The sequence below is a fragment of the Pteropus alecto genome, unplaced genomic scaffold (genome assembly GCF_000325575.1).
Source record: "Pteropus alecto unplaced genomic scaffold, ASM32557v1 scaffold114, whole genome shotgun sequence".
Classification (NCBI taxonomy): domain Eukaryota; kingdom Metazoa; phylum Chordata; class Mammalia; order Chiroptera; family Pteropodidae; genus Pteropus; species Pteropus alecto.
This window is the reverse complement of record NW_006435793.1, coordinates 4,001,853-4,020,970: the sequence shown is the minus strand read 5'-3', so window position 1 is coordinate 4,020,970 and position 19,118 is coordinate 4,001,853. Positions and strand designations below refer to the sequence as shown.

General features: G+C 44.1%; 1 pseudogene; it reads right to left on the bottom strand.

The window, feature by feature from the left end:
* Positions 1 to 18,163: 18,163 nt before the first annotated feature.
* On the bottom strand, positions 18,164 to 18,282 carry LOC112479481 (annotated as a pseudogene).
* Between the last annotated feature and the right edge of the window lie 836 nt (positions 18,283 to 19,118).

The following is a 19,118-nucleotide window of genomic DNA, read 5'->3' as shown; positions in this document are numbered from 1 at the left end:
CTCTAGGCTCCTGGTTTCTAATTACAGCACTTCCCACACTGCATTGGATGGTCTGTCTGCTTGGAGGACAAAGACCCATTTTATGCGACTTTGCTTTCTTGCACAGCCCAAAGTGGCGTCAGATTCTAAGTGCAAGGACAAGATATAAATGGGTGCTCAGGAAATGTGAAATGAATAAATAATAGAACAAATAATAATAAGAAGAATGTTAATAATATAATAATAGAAGCCAGCACTCACACAGGGCTTTCTGTGATTCTATGCTGTTTAGTCTCAGAGTTAGAGGATATTTAATTCTCTTCTCTAATTCCTGCCAGAGCAAATGTCTAGCATGTATCATCATTGATAGTTATAGATTTATTTGTGAGATTATTTAATATTTACTATCCCATCAGGGCAAGAACTCCTGGCTGTTTAATTGAAAATTGATAGAATAAGTAGACAGAAAATCAGTGAGAATATAGAATATTTGAACAACACTATCAAGCATCTTAACCCAACTGGCATCATTATTGAACGTTCTTCCTATCGACAGCAAAATATACATTCTTATCAAGTGCATTTGGCACATTTACCAAGATCTGGGTCATAAAACAAGTCTCAATAAATTTAAAACAATTAAATGCATACAAAGTATTTTCTCAAATCACACTGGAATTAAATTATGAATCAATAATAGAACAATCTCTGTAAAATCTTTAAATATTTAGGAACTAAATAACATACTTCAACTTCTAAGTAACCCATGGATTGAAAAAAATGAAATTAGAAGATATTTTGAATAGAACGAAATGAAAATTTGTGGGATGCTGCTAAAGTAGTATTTATGGGGAAATTTATAGCATTAAATGACTATATTAGAAGAAAGAAGTCTTAAATCAATGACCTCAGCTCCCAACTCAAGAAACTAGAAAGGAGAGAAAAAATAAAACCTAAATAAGCTGAAGAAATGAAATAATAAAGATCAAAGTGAAAAGCAATGAAATAGAATATCAAAAAACAGTAGAGAGGATCAATAGAACCAAAAGCTGTTTCTCTGAGATCAATAAGAATGATAAACCTCTGCTTAGACTGATCAGGGAAAAAAAATAGAGAAGACACACATTTCCAACATCAGGAATAAAAGAGGTGGTATGACTATAGATTCTCCAGATAATAAAAGGATAATAAGGGAATTTTATGAACAACTTTATGCTAATAAATCTAACAACTTAGAATTGAGCAAATTCCTCGAAGGACACATATTACTAAAACTTACTCGAGGAGAAATAGTTAACCTGAATAATCTTTTATTTACTAAAGAAATTGAATTCGTAAATTATAAAAATTTTCCCACACTGAATTCTATAAAACATTTAAGAAAGACATAATATCAATTCAATACAAATTCTTTCATAAAGTTTTCAGGGGCAGGGGAAAAAGAATATTTCCCAATCCATTCAGTAGGCCAGTAGTACCCCGATACCAAAAGCAGACAAAGGCATTATAAGAAAATAGAATAAGCCCTTATGAACACAGATTGAGTTCAACAATAAATTAAAAGGATAATGACCAAACATGGTTTTTCCCAGAAATGCAGGCTTGGTTTGACATTCAAAAACTGATCAATATGATTCACCATATTAACAAATAAAACAAGAACAAAAACAAAACAAAGAAAAAAAAACCAAAACAACCTCCCTACTCATATATGATCATCTCAATAAATACAGAAAATGTAGTTGACAAAATCCAATATCCATTCCTGATTAAAAAAAAAAAAGGAAGTCAGCAACCTAGTACCAAAAGGAACTTGCTCACACTGATTAAGGACACCTACAAAATCTCAATAGCTAATGTCATACTTAATCATGAAAGACCAAATGTTTTCCTGCTAAGATCAAGAATAAGACAGAAATATCCATTCTTGCCACTTCTGTTCAATATTGTATTGGAGGTTGAAGCCAGTGAAATCAGGAAAGGAAAAGAAAAGAGTCACTCAGATTGGAAAATAAAAAGTAAAATTGTCTGTTCACACACATGATCTTCTATGTAGAAAATCTAATGGAATCTACAAAAAAGCTGCTAGAAATAATAAGTTTTGCAAAGTTGCAGGATGCAAAATCAATCTACGAAAATTCAATGTGTTTTACATACGAGGAACAATTTAAAAAATAGAAATTTAAAAAATTTACCACTTATAGTAGTATCAAAAGATATAAAATATATACTTAGGGATAAATCTGAGGAAAGTTGTAAAAGGCCTGTATATCCTGAAACTATAAAATATTGCTGAGAGAAATGAAACTTTTAAAAAATGAAGTTGGAAGAATCAATATTGTTAAGATGTCAGTGCTTCCCAAAATGATCTATAGATACAACACAATCCCAATCAAATTGCCAAAAGCCCTTTTTTTTGTAGAAATTGATATGTTGATTTTAATATTCATACTAAAATGCACAGAATCCAGAATAGCTAAAACAATTTTGAAAAAGAAGAACAAAATTGGAGGGCTTACACTACCTGATTGCATGACATAAACATATAGTAAAAAAACATGATATTGGCATGAAGACAAATAAATAAATGAAACAAAATAAAGAGCTCAAATAAAGAGTCCAGGAACAGACCCACATGTATAGGGACAACTGATTTTTGACAAAGGTGAAAAAGTAATGCCATGGAGAAAACATCTATATATATATATCTTTTTTAGCAAGGGCTGGAACAACCAGATATCCAAATGCAAAAATACAATACAATACAATACAATACAATACAATACAGTACAGTACAGTACAGTACAGTACAGCACAGCACAGCACAATACAACACCCCCAAAACCCCAAAACTTGGATTCATACTTTACACTATATACAGAGATGTGCGCATGTGTGTGTTTTTTACAAGCACAAGAAAAAATCTTCATGACCTTCATGACCAGGCATAGACTTCTTAGATATGTCACCAAAAGCACAGTCAGCGGAAGCACATTTGATAAATTGGACTTAAGTTTAAAACTTTTGTTCAAAAGACTTTGTATGAAAACTGAAAGCTAAGCAACAGACTGGAAAAAATATTTGCAATATATATATCTAATAAAGGACTTGTATCTAGAATATATAAAAAACTCTCAAAACACAATAACATGAAAATAACCCAATTTAAAAATGGACGAAAGGGTTGAATAGATGCCTCATCAAAGAATGTATAGGGATGGCAAATAAGAACATAAGAGATGAGCATCATCATTAGTTGTCATGGAAATGAAAATTAAAAACCACAATGAGATACCACTCTTTATACTGAATATACCTGAGGGTTTGAATATAAAATGGTACTACTATTTTAGAAAATAATTTGGCATTTTATTAAAAAGTTAAGCTCACATTTACCATATTATCTAGCCATCTTACTCCTCGGTATTTACCCAAGACCATTGAAAGCATATACCCATTAAAAGAGTTGGACACAAATGTTCACAGCAGCATTATTATTAGTCCATCCACAGGTAAATGGATGAATAAAGTATGGTTCACCCACACAATGGAATACTACTATAAAATAAAAAGGAATGAATTATTGATACAAACAACATGTGTCTACCTCAAAATGAATCTTAAAATAATTATGCCTAGTGAATGAAGCCAGACAATAAAGTATATATATTGTATGATTCCACTTATAAAATTATAGAAAATGCGAGCTTATCTATAATGACAGGTAGCAGATCAGTGAGGATGGGGTGGGAGGGAGGGGTTACATGCTCATTCTCCTGATTGTGGTGACGGTTTCATAGGTATGTATTTCTATGTCAAACCTTATCAAATTGTATCCTGTAAATATGTGTAGTTTATTGTATGTCAATTATATTTCATAAAGCTGTTTAAATATATTTGAGCCTTGATAAGGTATATGCACGCTTATGTGCACACAAAATTCCTGAGCCCTGTCCTAGGTCTACTGATTCAGATTATGTAGGGAGGAGGCCTAGGATCACAGTTTTGCAATTCTGATGTAAACCAGTTTGAGAGCCACGGTCCCATGATCTTGAAATTTCTTCCTTGAAATATGCTTCCCTTGAAAGCTTCATCTCTCCCACTCCCCACTTCATTCTCTGACCTCCTGCCGGCCCATGTACCCCTGAAGGGTACATGCCCTTTTGACCCTGAGCCTTTGCAGACACTATGCCCTTCCCCTGGACTATCCTGTGCTCGTTAGTTGTTTAATTCCTACTCGTGCTTCAAAACCCTGCTCAGGTGGCACCTCCTCCGGGAAGCACTTCCTAAACACCCTGTACTCTATCCGAGGCTTTCTTTCCCTTTGAACTTTGGTTTCATGATCTGTAAAATGAATTTAGAATAATACTTACCTGGGAGGATTATTGTGAAGACTCAACGAGACAAACTGTTTGGTACAGTTCTTGGTACATATTTGAATTCAACAAATGGTGGCCACTATCGTGTAGCTGTTACTGTTATTTCTCATCATTGCTGTCAGAGCCCTCTGAGCACGTTCCACATACCATTCAACACACAGGTGACCTCAGATTTTCTTCCCCTAGTCTGTGACTTCCCTGAATGCGCCACAGGCGTTCAGTTAGTTTAGCCCACAAATATTTGTCGAGCACTCCCTGGGTGTCGGACTCTCTCTCCCAGCTGTTGGGGACACAAAGATTAGGAGGAAAGGAATGCACATCAGCAGTGAAAGCAGCAGAGAGGTACCAGAGAGGAGTGTGAGGAGCACAGACTTCTATTGCTCTATCACGTGTTGCTGTGTGACCTCGGGCAAGTTACTTAACCTCTCTGTTTCTCAGTTTCTTCATCTGTAAAATGGGGGTAAAAAGAATACCTGTCTTACTAGGTTGGTGTGTCATTTTATTTTACTTTATCAACACATGGATAGTTTTGCTCAAATCAGCTGATATCTGTAAAACACTCAAAGGACACTGAATATCCACTGGGTTTGGCAATTAGTAGGGCATCAGAGATGTGGAGAGCTGTTTTAGAAGAGGCAGAAGCTCAAGTGCAGGGATGAGGAGTGACTCAAAAAGGTGAGACAAGGAAGTAGAGGCAGCTCCTTAGAGCTATTCGGATGGGAACAGGAAAAGGGAGAGTGGTAGCTGGATGGGGGAGGGTGAGCAAGGGTTCTGAGAGACCAAGTGTTATTAAGTTGAAGGCAAGGTGTCAGTAGGATTGGAGTGACTGTAGACACAGGGCAAGGACAGAAGGACAGAGCAAGGGGGAGGGACTGCATGTATATAGGTCTGGTAAGAAGTGGTCAAGCAGGGGAGGAAGCAACCTTCATGCTCTGGGAGGAGCAAACTCATCTGTGGTGGGAAAGGAGGGTGTTGTATGAGAGGGGTGTTCTGGGGAGTGAGAGAAGTGTGAAATAGCTATCGAGGGGAGTGGAGGAGGGTTATAAAAGACTGACAGGCAGCGCTGAGGAGAGACCAGGATTTGGAAGGGTGCCAGAGTGTGGGGAGGGGGAAGGGAGATCCATTCACCTGCAGCCACTGGAGTGGCGGTGGCAAAGGTGGAGGTAGCTATTCTGTAGAACCAACATGTCTCCGTTTGCCCAGGACTGTCCAGGTTTTAAAACTGAAAGTCTCATGTCTTGGGAATTCCCTCAGAATGGTTGGTCACCCAACTGGGCAGAGTGGTGACAACACAGGGGTCCAAGGGCTATGAGAATGCTGGTTCCTGTGATCAGCACCAGTATAGGGGTGCATGCAACGGGTTAAAGGGTGGCTCAGACACTCAGGATATGGGAATAGGGGTTTGGGACCTAAAGGTGTCACCTGTCTCCCCGTGCCTGAATAGTGCCTGGCCCTCTCCTGAGGCACTAAATGTTTTTCCAGAGACTGCAAAACTAAACATTTACATGCTACTTTTAATTTTTGCCATAGTTACATGCTTCTGCATTAATGTTCTTTAAATCAGTTTCTAAATAAATTTGTCTTGAAAAGAAACAATGTTTTCCCTATATGGAGAAAAACGAAGAAACCACACACACATAATACCACCAAACAGGTGTTGGATTCTGACTGAATCTGCCTTCTGACAAAAGAGCAGAGCCTGAGGTTGCTTCTTCTGTTAACCCCAGGGAGGGGCTAGTGTTAGAGGCATTTAAGATGTGCCTGTCAAGAGAGGACTTCTTGAGCTGCTCAGGAGGATGGAGACTTGAAAAGGGTGTGGCTTTCCTGTATCACTGAATTCTGTGTTCCTTTGCTACCTAAAATCCTCTTGCCTTCCTCATTTTGGAAAAGGCTGTGTTAAAATATTGAGACTGTAGATTCTCTTGGTGTTCTCAAGAATCAACAACAGCTGTGCATTTAAATACCAGGATGCGGTTTTTGTGGCATATTTCTGAGAGGTCATGTATAGCAGGGGTTTCCAACCCTGGGCCGTAGACTGGTATTGGTCCGTGGCCTGTTAGGAACCAGGCCACACAGCAGGTGAGTGGCAGGCTAGTGAGCGAAGCTTCATCTGTATTTCCAGCCGCTCCCCAGCGCTAGCATCACCGCCTCAGCTCCACCTCAGATCATCAAGCATTAGATTCTCATAGGAGCACCGGTCCCTGGTGGCACAAAGGTTGAGGAGTGCTAATATATAGGCTCAAGAATGGTAAGCTGAAAAGTTATCTGAAGACTCCCCTCCCCTGCCTGCTTTCTTCCTCCCATTTTTTTTTTTTCAGAGGTAGAAACTGAACCCCAGAGAGGGTGGGGACTTACTCACTGCTACACAGCCTGAAGTGGGTCTCGCCGAGGCCCTCCCCGCTCGGCCATCACACCTACGTGGCTGCTTTTCCCAATATTTTCCAACTTTGCCTTCAGAGACAATTTTGCTTCTTGATTTCTGACTTCTTGTCAGCTGTGATTAATGAGGAAGGTTCCTGCATACACGATTTTCAGCTGTACCGAGTTTACGACAAACAGATTAGATCACTTAAATCAGAATAATGCCATTTAGCAAAGCCGGATTTAGAGTTGGCAGAAATTAAGAAGATTAATTTAAAGGTAAAAAAAAAAAAAAGAGTGACAATCATAGATAAACACCCGAAAAATCTCACTGCCTGTACACATCCCTAATTGAGAAGTATGTGGACGAGTCCATCCGTGAAATTCAATTATCATGCAAGCCAGAGAAAGCAGCTTCCCTGGGGGAGAAGCTAGGCAGCCCAAATCAAAACAGCTCCACCTGTCTGTTTTCGTGTTAAAAGTGAGAAAACCTGCTTTAGTGATGATGAGATATGGACAGGATGCATCAACATAATGAAAATTTCCAGGGGTCCCTTTCCATAATGGGATTACCTCCCAAGCTCCTCCATCAGAGGTCAGCCCAGAAAAATGTCTGAGGCTTCAATAAGCTTCAGATACTTCTGGATACTGAGGACCCAAGGCACTGGCCCCACTCCTGACACCCTTTCCCCCAGTCTGGAGGCGAGACTAGATGGGGGGTGGCAGACAAAAGGCACTCACAAACCCTCTGCACCCCTTCCACTGATTAGAGGCTTCTAAACCCAAGCAATCAGCCGAGAGAACTCGAGACAACTGTAATGATTACAAATGAGCGGCTGGTAATTGACCCACCTCTTAACTGCAGGGAGGGATGGTGGCGCTGGTGGTGATGGCAGATTCAGCAGCACTTGCTTTGTCTCTCCAATTTGGCTGAGATTCACCCAGGAGCACGCTGCAACCCCTGGTCTGCAGAAAAGCTGCATGGAATTCCCTTTTGGTTAACTGCTTGGGGTGGCTATGGTGGTGAATAAAAGCATATTCCCTGCTGATGCTTAGAGGTTTACAGTTTTCAAAATGCTTTCACGTGCATCAACTTAGAAAATTCGACCCAGGGAACCCTGAGATAATGTCTCTCATTATACAGATGAAGAGGCTGAAGTTAAATGATTGGCCTCATCTTTTTGAAAGATTGTTTTTGGATTCTGATCTCATGTGTGTTTGAGGCTACCCTGGTTACTGTAGTGGAAGGCACAGACTCAGCCTTTCAGGAGCTCATGTTCCGGTGGGGAAAGGACTCAGCATAGACTGGCGAGATCATCACTGAAGGTCAAGTGTGATAGGATCATTAGAGTGAATGCTCAGGGAGAGGTCTAAGATGGAAGAGGCTGCTGGTTGAAGAAAACCTCCCAGGGCAGGGGTCAAGTCTGTCTTCAGTGCCATTGTAGCTCCAGTGTCCAGCAATATGCTTGGCACAAAGTGAATTGGAATAAGTGAATTAATGATGAGATAGTCCTGGGAGGCTGTAAAGAATTTTGGGGATTTGGAGGAGAACAAGTGCGTTTGGGAATTATTGACCAGAAGAATGGAACATGCAAATTGTAGGCTATCAAAATTGCAGTAATACTGGGTTTGCTGAATCCATGCTGAGTACAGACAAGCTCTAGCTGACGTTAACAATTTGGTTTGCTAATCAACTGAAACCCAACAAATCTTTGCAGCATTATCTCATGGAGGGTGATAGGTCTTTGGTTTCTGTGCATCCAGGATTATCTGTGTCTCTTCCAGTGACATAGAGGTTCCGAACTAGTTTCTCCAAGAATGATTGTGATTTCTAGTGGCTAGTCCAGATTGGAGCAGGACTCAGGGGAGAGGAGAAAACTCAATGGGGAGGGAAGAAGTCTGTGTTTAATTGGAGACTTGTGTAATTTTCAGGGTGCAATGAAAATCTATGATGATGGCTGTCATACTGACTGTGTACTTCGAGTCTTCAGGACTACCATTAGGAAGGGTGTGCCTCTGCCAGTCTGAAGGGAGGGTCTAGTGTCCCTGCAGACACTCTGATGCTACCAGGGAGGAGCCCCTCAACCACCCTCCCTGAGCTGGAAGGGAAGGGGTGGAGAATATGGCCTCATCTCCAGCCTAAACTGAGATCCTCACATTTATGGTCTGAGACAAGTGGGCCTGATGGGCTCAGGATCAATGTGAAAGTCAACAACTTCATAAAAGGCTGGAAGCAGTGGAGCAAATCTGCCTGTTTCTACTTAAGGAATTCTCATTTCCACATGTAATATAAGAACAACAGTGGATTCGTTAAGCCCTGGTCAGGAGGGATGTGTTGGGGAGGTCGGATGGTCACATTCCAGGCTTAGCTGGTTCTTCTCTATCGTAATTTGCTTCCATTCCAGTCTCTGACACTCTCTGCCCTCGAGGGCTGACACTCCATGCCTCAGGGGCTGACACCTATGGATTGCACCATCTCACTGGCCCTCAGGCATCTGGTTTGGTTCAGCCCATATGAGGCGGCAAGGGAGAGTTCAGGGTATTCCTATCCTGTCCCCTCCAGCTCTGGCCTCATATTTCTGGCAGGGTAAGGGTTCCTCTGTGACAGCAGAGAGGCAGGTGGCCATTCCTCTGCAGCTTCAGCTCTCATGAGGTTCTTCGAACTCTATTTCTGCCCTTTGCTCCTTCAGGCCCAGGGGTGGCTATCCTCTGGGTGCCTCATCATCCTGCTCACACCTCTGCATGGAACGAGTTTGTATTTCCTTTCCAAGATCCCGACCGAGAGGAGATTTCAGCTGGAGATCCGGGGTCCTGCCTTGTTTGCCTCTGAACTCTCCTGGTCTGATTGCAGAGCCTGGCTGTAGAACCCTCAGTAAACATATACAGAAGACTTTATCTTCCAGGAAGCCACAGAGTTTCAGGGAATCTCTACTCCCCTCCCCCCGAGTCATCCTCCCTCATCTGTCAGCCTGTTAGGGTGGCCCTCCTCCCGGGCTTCTCTGTGACAGGGAGCTGGACACATCAGGATACAGAATGCTCTACATCCCTGCAGCTTAAGGCCTTGGCTGCTGGTGCAAGTGAGCAATGCCTGTGTGTTTCATCCCCAGGAGCCCAGGTTGGGGTCTCTAGAAATGGCAAGGTTACCTTGTAGCTCACATGGGGGCAAGTGAGAACCACTGTCAGCAGAGAGAAAGACCTCGCCCTACCTTCAGGCTTCACATGTGCAAGTGGAACCAGGTTTTATGGGAGAAGAAACAGCTGACTTTTAGGGTTGAGTAGACCTGAGTTTGAATCCTGGCTCCTCCTCTTACAGGCTGGATGGCCATGAACAAGTCACTCCATCTCTCAGTCCCTTTCCTCACATGTAAAACAGGAGTAATGATAGAGTTCCCCACTCCAGGGTTACCACGAGGACTGCACATGGAATGGATGGGAAGGGCTGGGATATGCGCCATTTCTGTGCCCCCCACATGCTCATCCTCAGATCCTCCCCACTCTTGAGTAGAGTGCTTCTGAAGAAAGCCGTTTCCCGATCTCCACCTTTTTCTCCCACAAAATGACCCTCATGAGACTATATCCCAAAGGCAGCCTTTTACATGAAAATAAGTTAAACTCCCAATCTTCATCTGAGAAAAACCCAGGGCTCCCCAAGATTTCTGTAAATTCTGAGGAGACTTCTTTTCCATGGTCATCTTTGCCTCTGAGTTAGTTTCATTGATGGATCGTATTTTTATCTCGCCAACGTCATTCATTCATTCATTCGTTCGTTCGTTCATTCATTCATTCATTCATTCCTGAAATTGAATGAGATACAAAATGCAGCCTTTTGCACAACTTTTGCAAAAACAAACCAACATCCCCAGAACAGAACAAAACTTGCACTTTGCCGCGGCAGGCTCTAGGCTTCCTCTCCCCATTCCGTCTTCTCTCCCCACCTTTCTCTGGATTGCTCTGGGAACTCCAAATTCTCACTCTCTTCTGAGCTCTGCAGCCTGGTCCTGCGCCTTCTCCCTAATTCTGCTGCAGGCCACCTGTGTCTGCCCGAATCTCTCAAGTGTACCCAGGAGAACAAAGGGGCCTTTCATCTCGCCTCCCTCTCCCCTGTGAATGCAGCTGCCCATGTAAACAGTACTGTTTTCCCTTCATTCCATACCAGCGTGGGGCACTGTGAGAAGCGCCAAAGCTCTGCCTCCAGTTAGACTCCTTGTCATGTCTCTTTCTGCTACCTGTCCTCCTCCTCAGGGGGTGAGGGCAGAGGGGGAGCGGGAGCTGCCCTCTTTAAGCCCCCAGTCTCAGGTCAAGGGTCCTCACACAGCCACTTATGTGCAGGAGACCTTGGGGTGTTCTAGGGGTGAAACACTCCTTTGAAGCCTGCCTTGAAAGTCATTAGCACAGACAAGGCAAGGCCGAACATAGGATTTTGTAAAAACATTGGGGGATGGGACAGCCCCAGGCAGCCAGTCCACAGGCATCACCCACCATGCTGACAACGGAGACTGCAGCTGAGGCTGCGTGGAGTCAGGCGTCTTTTAGGTGGGTGACTGCGTGACACTGGGCACACTGCCGTCCCTCCCCTCTCTGGGCCTCAATGTCTTCACTGTCCAGTGAAGGAGCTCTGGCAAACTGGAGCTCCAGTCCTGAGAATCCCCAGCCCAGTGTCCTGGGGCCTGACAAGCTGGCCCGAGCATAGACGGACTGGCACAGGAGCTTTTGCGCACACACGGAGCCCGCATTTTCTCTTGAACACGCTTTCTCTCACCTTGTCCTTGTGTCACTGGATAAGAGCCCATCTGTCATGCTGAGCCATCTGCTTCCTCTCCTGCCATCTCTGCTGCCCAACTCTAAGTAAATTAAAAAACAAAGAGGCAGGAAGCTGCTGACAGCCGCATTTATCCTCATTTCTGTGGCTGGCAATGGGAGCTGAAGGGCTGGCTTCGTGGGTCTGAATTAAAGATTAGTTAGGGCTGGTGAGGAGGGAAACCGTTCTGTGGCTGTGACATCCAGATCCTGAATGACACCATAGGTGGCCATGAATGTGGGTGGGGCTGAAGAGGAAGGGATTTGAGCCAGTGTGAACGGCAGTGGTGGGACACTGGCTTTGGAGTTGGGCAAAAGTGGGTTCCGGTCCAATATGGGGCTTGGAAGTTCCCATTCCATCTCTGTCTCGTAAATCACTGGCCTCAGAGTGGCTGGGAGACTCGGTGAGGAGCATATAGATTGATAGTAGGTATGCAGCAGGTGCTCCACAAAGAGCAGGTATTTCTGAGAGACTCAGGAAAGGAAGGAAGGGATTGGGGTGTGCGGGGAGCCCCTGGTTTAGGGAAGGGCGTTAGGGAGGAGTTTGTGATCTGGGTCTCCTCTGTGGGCCTCAGTCTCTACATCTCTAAAATGGGACTAGGGCTGAGGGGCCAAACCCTGGGGAAAATGCAGAAGGAGCAGGAGGAATGGGACAAACCTGGAGGACACGTAGGTCCGGGGAGAAGGAGACCTGGAAGCGGGGCTGCTGCGGTGGCTTCTGGTGGCATGGCTCTAGGGTGCGCTGCCTTCTGTTTCCCTTATTCTCTGCTCTCCTCGTGAGAAGAATAAAATTACCCCACCTCACTGCCATCAGATTTGGCCACGTGATTTGCTTTGGCCCATGAAAGTGAAAGTGAGTTCCATATGCTGGTTCTGAGTAGAAGCTTTAAGAGCTGTCACGTATTTCCATGCTCGCTCTTTCCTCTATTCCATGGGACCGAAATAAGGTGTTCTCATCTAGTCTGGGTCTCAAAATGAAGATTAAGTAGAACAGAGCCAAAGCTGACCCTTAGCAGATATGGATGGGAGCCAGAAATGTGTTCATTGTGAGTCATTGACATTTGAGGGCCGTTAGCAAAAGCTGGCTGATTCACGCCCCTTTGAATCCAAGCCGGTCCCAATCTGCATCCCGGAAAAGGGATGCATCCTGCTCCCGTCTGCATCCCTGCAATCTCTGGTTTTCACCAGACGGGGTGCCCTCTATGACCCTCTCTGGAACTCAGTAATCGTTCTTTTGAGAAATGATTGGGTTGCGAGCAAGTGAAAGTCAACAAGGGAGGGGGAGGGTGGAAGGCCACACGCCCGTGTCATCCCCAGCCCAGAGAACACTCACAGGGTAGACAGGTAGGCAGCGCAAATGAAAGCGGATAGTCATCACATCCTCTTCACGCTGTCAGCTGTATCGCTTTCCTAGCCTTCTTATAGATCACACGGCTGCAGCTGCCAGGGCCCAGATGCAGGCCACTCTCCTCCCACGCCACGTTCCCACAATTAGAGAGAGGCCTCCATGAGCATTCCAAGGATGCAAGCATAGACTTCTCTGCAGATCAGGGTCTAAGTCCCTGACTCGACCCAGCAGAACTCATGATCGGAATGGCCAGACTCTCACTGAGACATGGAGGTGCCTCAGGCAGGTGGATGGTTCATCTTTGAAATGAAAGCCTTGACATTATTTAGGGAGAGGGGATAGCTAATGGCAACATGAATCCTCTCTCTGTTGTCTTGAGATATTTACTTCTGGCCCAAACTTGGTTGTTCCATTCTGTAAGACCCTGCAGGTAGCCAGCCTTTCTGGAGTGAACATTTGTCTGATGGGAGACACCCTGGCTTCTGAACACCCTGACTCTCACTGGAGAAGCAGAAGAGGCTGGAAGCTCACTCTCCGGGCTCCCTGTGCAGCAGGCCACAGGCTCTCTGACCCACTTGCTCCAGCGACAGGGAGAGACTCCATCTTGGTGCACCGCAAACCCAGCCTCCTGGGCTGCGTCAGCAGTGGGGCCAGTGATGGCACCCAGTGCCCAGTGGCAGTAGCAGGGCTGCGTGAGCTGTGGCTAGCGGGATTTGGGGCCTCTAGCAGTGTCCTCGATACTCTGTGGTGGCATTGAGGCTGTGATCCTGGCCCCTGCCCACTTTCTAGTCCTGATTCTGTGTCTGTCCCAACAGTGATGTGAATCACTCACTGGGCTTTCACTAAGTTTACTTTCTGCTTCTTGTCAGCTAGAGCTCGTTTTTCTTACCTGCCAGTAGGAGCCCTGACAGTCACCCTACCCTCCTGAGAGGTCAGGTCAGCGTCTTGGTCCCAGACCAAGCAGTTGTGAGGGGATATTTTTTCAGTCACGCGTGGTTCTGTCTTTGAGGAGTGTTGTGGGAAATACATTTTGTTATATTTCCTGGAATATTTTAGTGCCTCTTATAAATTACCGCCCCAGACAGCAGTCCTGCTGTTCCACTCCTTAACTTGATTCCAAGCACGCAGGCCCCATCCTCAGGAGAAAGGCGCTTTGGGGCGTTCCATAATTATGCTTTGTAGTGGTTCCAGTCACACATAAGAACCAGTTCGCATTCTGAGCATTGGAGGGGCGGGGGCATCTGTCTCAGCTCCATAGGTGTCAGTCTCAGAAGGATTCCTTGAGATGGTTTAATAGGGTACTTTTCAAAATGCTGCTGGCAAACCAACTGCATCACAATCACTTGGAAAACCTGTTGAAAATGCACATACCAGGGTTGCATCCGCCGAATGAGGGAGGCCCAGGAATCTGCATTCTGATGCTCTCATCCAACTCCCTGACCCCATTACACAGATGTGGAAAGGAGAACCCAGGTCTCCCAACCCTCGGGCACCCAATAGCCCCTTGGCAGCCCTTCAAATAGATTGGACCCCTTGCAAGCAAGAAAGCACAATCCAGGTTGGCTGCCACCATGTCCAACCTGGTGAGGAGGGGATATTGCTCCTGGAAAAAAAAACTGTGATGAGTATGGAATTTATAATCTGGCTATTTCAGCAAATATTTGTGCGCTTTGCTGAAAGGTGCACTTTCAGATCAATTCTGCACTGCGTCTTTTTCAAATTATTATTCGAAGCTTGCAAAATTGAGTGTATTACTGATGTAAAAATAATAAACTCAAGCATCATGCGTTACTCTCTACCTTCAGGAGTCAGCCACGTTTTTTAAAAAAAGTCAGGAAAGGCTAAGGCGACCCCAGGTTTCTTGACGAAGGGGCTTGGGGGTTGAGGTGGGAACTCGGTGGAGGGGCAGGTTTGATGGAAATGGGACATGCTGACTTTGTGGTGCCTATGGAATCATCCTAGGGATGTTGGCGGCCAGAGGCCCAACAGGTCTGGAGCTTAGGGAAGAGGTTTGGTTTGAAAGCAAATAGAACCTTTTAGCACAAGTGAGCTGATTCCGAGATAGTGTTTTCTGTAAGGAGTGGAAAGATCTTGCAGCCTCTTTGTCCTTCAATAGAAAATGGGGGAAGGGTGGGGAGGGAAAGACGAGTGGTAAGAGGCTAGGACTCAACAGTTTATAAATTTCATCTAGCACCAACATTCTGCTGCTCTGTGACATAAACATTTGTGGATTCAATTTAATTCAATTCAGTTTGACTCAACTCAATTCAATTAAATGAAATTCAACAGCCTCGTCACGGTGCTGAGCACATTTCAGTCCGTCAGCTATTTATTGAGCATCTACTATGTCTTAGGCCCTGGAGCTCACCAGGGAGCCTGAGATGGTCCTCATCCTGAGTGGACTTCCACTTGTCATATTTGGCAATGGATCAGGACGTGGTCTTTAATGTCAAGACTGAAGTCCAGAGAGAGAAGACAACATTCCCAAGGTCACAGAGCAAAATAGGGAGAGAGGACTAAGCTATAATTCCTGACTCCCAGCCCGGTGTGGAGGATTTCTCTGAAGCATGGTACAACCAGGAAAAGGTGGTAGGCTATGAATGGACAGCGCGAAAGTATGATTGGCACTTCATTATTTGCAAGGAGGATTAATAACTAGGTTGGCTCAGGAATTCTATTCAGGGCAGTGGCAGGGTTTCTGGGCTCATTGCAGTGATTAGAGTGTCTTCAGCTGGATGAGTGGATGAGAGAATCTCAGGACTCAGGGGTCATCCTATTCAATCTCTACTATTTAGAACAGTCTTGCACACCTTCAGTGATGAGGAGCTCACTGCTATACAAGGTAGCTCATCCCGTATTTGGGCAGCTCTCGCTATTGGAATTTGTTTTTTTACAATGAAGTGAGAGCTCTCTGCTGTAGTTCCAATTCATTGATTTGTCTTAGCTCAGCCCCTGGCTACTACAGATCATGTCTGCTCTCTTTGTCCTATGACAGACCCTCAGAGACTTAGAGGTGACCATGTCCCATTGAACCTCTCTTCTTCAAGCTGAGTGCCACTGAGTCCTCTCCTCATCCTGTTCTCTCACTCCCAATGCATTATGGTTCACCACTGTCCCCCTCGCAGAGCTGAGCACAGCACTCCAGAAGTGTGGGCTGGACATATCCTGTGATGAATGTGTCCTTTTAATGCTTATTGCAGGACCAGGAGCTGCCTGTATATCATCCTGAGACAAATGACCTTGTGACCCACTGTCCATCTGCTAATGATCCCTTGCTTCTACTTAAGGACATAGGTACCTCCTGATTTCTGTGTACCTGGGGGAGGGGTTGGACAGGAAGGGCCCAATGAAAATGATTTCAGTCCTGTGCAAGTGGAAATGTAAGAATACAGAAGGTTGTCTATAAATTCACAGCAGTCATTAGTGACTGGGCCAGAAAGTAAGTTTCATTCTCTTCCTGATCAAAGTCCATGGACCTATGGACCAGCAGTGTCAGCATCCTCTGGGAGCTTTTTGGGACATGTGAAATCACAGGCCCCACTCCAAGTCCACTGAATCAGAAGCTGTGTCTTAACAAGATCCTGGGTGACCCATATGTCCTTTATTTACCTTTTATGAACCCTCAGAGTCACGTTGCTTGGCTCAGCTTCCAGGACATGTGGATCAGGCCAGGATGACCTTTTTAAAACTCCAATCTGGTGCTGTCACTCTGCTGCCTACATCCTTTCAAAGGGTCCCAATTGCCTTCAGGAGACAGTCTAACCTTTCAGGCATCACAATCTGGTTTGAACCAGTTTGGTGTCCTACTCATTTCTGAATGCTCCAGTTACTCCAAGTACCCCCCAATAGGCCAGACTGTTTCATACCTCCATGCCTTCGTATATCCTGTTTCCTTTGCCTGGAATTTCATCTGTAGACTTTCTCCCCTGAGGAACTTCTCCTCAGCCTTCATCTCAGGTTCAATATCACTTCCCTCTGCTGGTGTGTGTCTGCATCGAATGCAGCCTTTCCCTCTAATAAGCACTTAACACAAGTACACTGGGTTGTCATCACTGATCCCTATATATCTTCCTTACCGGGCTGTGAATTCCTTGGGGCAAAGTCCAGTGCCACCACCAAGAAGTGCCATGGTCCTCAGGCCTGAATCTCAGGCCTTTTTCAGTTCATCCGACTTTTCTGAGCTCATTGTAGGCTGGGCTGGGCTTGGTCCAGGAAGCTGACATGAAACAGCTGTATTCTGTGTCTTAAGAGAGTTCATAGTCTGGTTAGGAGTCAGGCCCAAAAAACTTCCAAACAGTGCTCTGGAGATTTGGGAGAGGGAGCCCCCCACTGGGTAGGGTGACAGTAGGCAGAGGCAGGGCAGAGATGACATCCAAAGCAGAGGGCACAGTACAGTCACAGGCCTGGTGTCGAATGGTTATTTGGCTGGAACAGAGGCGTGTGGAGTGGGAGACTGCAAAAGTAGGTTGAGGGAGGAGGGTCCTAAAATGCTAAGAAGATACGTTGACCATAGGGCTCCCATATGTGGCTGTTCAGGTTGTGCACTGCACAAGGTTATCCTGTCTAAGGGTGGCACTGGTTTTGCAAGCAACTTCATTGTTTTGAAAATTAGAAAATATTTTTATCATTTTTTTATTCTAAAGCTAGATAACATTTATATATCGTATATAGCATGATATATATATATATATCATGACAATTTTCTGGCAGATGGAAGTAAAATGTCTTGTTCTAACTAGGTCGATAGACATCGTTCCATTTCTACTTTTGAAGAAGGAATATATTTTATAATTAAAAGATGTAGTTTATGAAATATAGACCATAGAATGCAAGCTCAGACATACTCTCAAAAATATCCACTTTTAAATTAATTTTCTTAGTACCAATTTGACATGATGTTTTAGTTAAAATTAGCAGTGTAAGTAAAAGGATGTAGGAACCAAAATCAGCATACAAAATGCTTTGAAAGCATCGATAGAATTAAAATATTCTTTGAAGAGAAATTAAATGATGATGTTTAAGAAAAATTATTCTTAATGCTAAACAAGTTAGAAATCATTGATGCCAACTTCTGTAAGAAAGGAAATGTGAAGGAAAAAGGTCAAAAGAAGTCTCATTTTACTGTTAATTTCATAATCAGCCCATTTATGACCCATTTAAATTTCAGAATCGATATTTTTTTACAAATACGACATTATTTTTATTTTATTTTACTTTTAGGCGTGGCAACCCTCACAGGTTGACCTCACAGATTGCAAGGACCTTGTCAGCTTACAATCCCTTATTTTTTTATTTTTTACGCCTACAGTACCTGGTCTTCCTAGGTGGTCTCCCATCCAAGTACTAACCAGGCCTGACCCTGCTTAGCTTCTGAGATCAGACCGGTTCGGGCTTGTTCAGGGTGGCATGGCAGTAAACGTGACATTATTTTTAGAAGAAAGTTTTGTAAGCTTAAAAATATCATGGTCTTTCACTCTTCTGAATGACATATGTAATTTGAAGAATTGTGATGAACTTGAACAACTGTAATACGTGAAAATTTACAACTGATATTGACTGCTCTGCTATTGATGGAACATTGATCTGTAAGGAATGAAAAACTTAAACTGTTTAAACTGTTTTCTAAACTCTCCTTTGAACATTACCAATACACTTGCATCAATAATTTACTGGACGCATTTTTGCATACATTTGTAGCTCTCAGAATATATTAAATTTTGACATCATTGGTTGCCAGTGAAGAACATAGCTTCTTGACATTAAAGTGTATTTAAAGTTACTTAAGATCTAGCCATCATTTCTAGAGACGAGATATTGGAGCAAGTAAGCAGTAAAATGATCATAAACATTTTGTTTCCATGACAGCGAGATGCATATCTTCGGCTAGGTTCCCCTAAAAGAAAAAGGAAAGACAAAGGTTTGCGTGAAGTTGGTTCATTTTGGGAAACTGACGTCCAGGAACAGGGAAGAGTGAAACAGGAAGGCAAGTCCATCCAAGGCCTCGTCCTGCAGCTGGCCACCACTGTGAGCACCTGGACTCCACCTGATGACACCCCGAGGAGCCATGTGGAATGCACCTCAGAACTGTCTGCCCATGGAAGAAGGGAGCATTTTTCCATTGGTGCCCATCCCCCACAGGTCAAGAGGTATTGCTCTCTGAGGAATTAACCCCATTGTACCTCAAAGTTTACCCATTTGTCAGATTGTCCTATGTGACCACAGCAGAAAAACTCCAAAGCAGAAAGCAAGAGAGA